The sequence below is a fragment of the Rutidosis leptorrhynchoides genome, chromosome 3 (genome assembly GCF_046630445.1).
Source record: "Rutidosis leptorrhynchoides isolate AG116_Rl617_1_P2 chromosome 3, CSIRO_AGI_Rlap_v1, whole genome shotgun sequence".
Lineage (NCBI taxonomy): Eukaryota > Viridiplantae > Streptophyta > Magnoliopsida > Asterales > Asteraceae > Rutidosis > Rutidosis leptorrhynchoides.
In genome coordinates, this window is record NC_092335.1 from 332,881,301 (window position 1) to 332,882,085 (window position 785).

The following is a 785-nucleotide window of genomic DNA, read 5'->3' on the forward strand; positions in this document are numbered from 1 at the left end:
TGGTACTGTGAATCGTCACATTCCATTAGAAACTCAACATGAACTATTGTAATATAATGACGTTGATCAAGTGTCATTATATTATACTAACCCATGCATCAGTTCCCAACACTACTTCAAAACATTCATATTTGAATTTTTCAGAATTTAGAAACTAACACAGTTTCTTTTATGTTGCAGATATTGCCGAGAGATAAATGATCTCAGATAAGAATAGTGGTGAAGATATCTCCAGAAATATGGAGAATATGTATAATGGGAGATACGAAGATATCTTATAATATTTAAGATATGATGATGATGAAGAATATATGTCCGTGAAGGTTTAGAATAAGAAGTAAAGTGTTTGCTAACGAGTTCAGTAGGCACTGAATCATTTGGATCCTTTGAAGGCAGATTCAGCCTCTGTGATTTGTCCACGGCTTCCTTCATACTTTGCTCAATCCGTTTTTCAGTACCAACTCCTTTCTTTTTCTGAGCTTTACCAACTCACTATCTTCTATCATCAAAACTTTGACCGTTTAGATCATCTACCATTTTTATGTTTCCTCTGCATTTAATGCTATAATATCTGAATCACTGATTTTCAATGTGAGGTGTATTCAGAAGAATTGTGTTTTAGATGATTAAACGCTGGTGGTAATATGGTGGAATATAAAAGGTTTTCCAGTAATAATGATGAAAGGGCAACGTATTTATCGGGGTTAAAATAAGACTAGTCCGACTGAAAATTCGAAGTTGACTTGCTGGAGCTGTGACAAAACTCGCTACTTGAAAAGGAATAG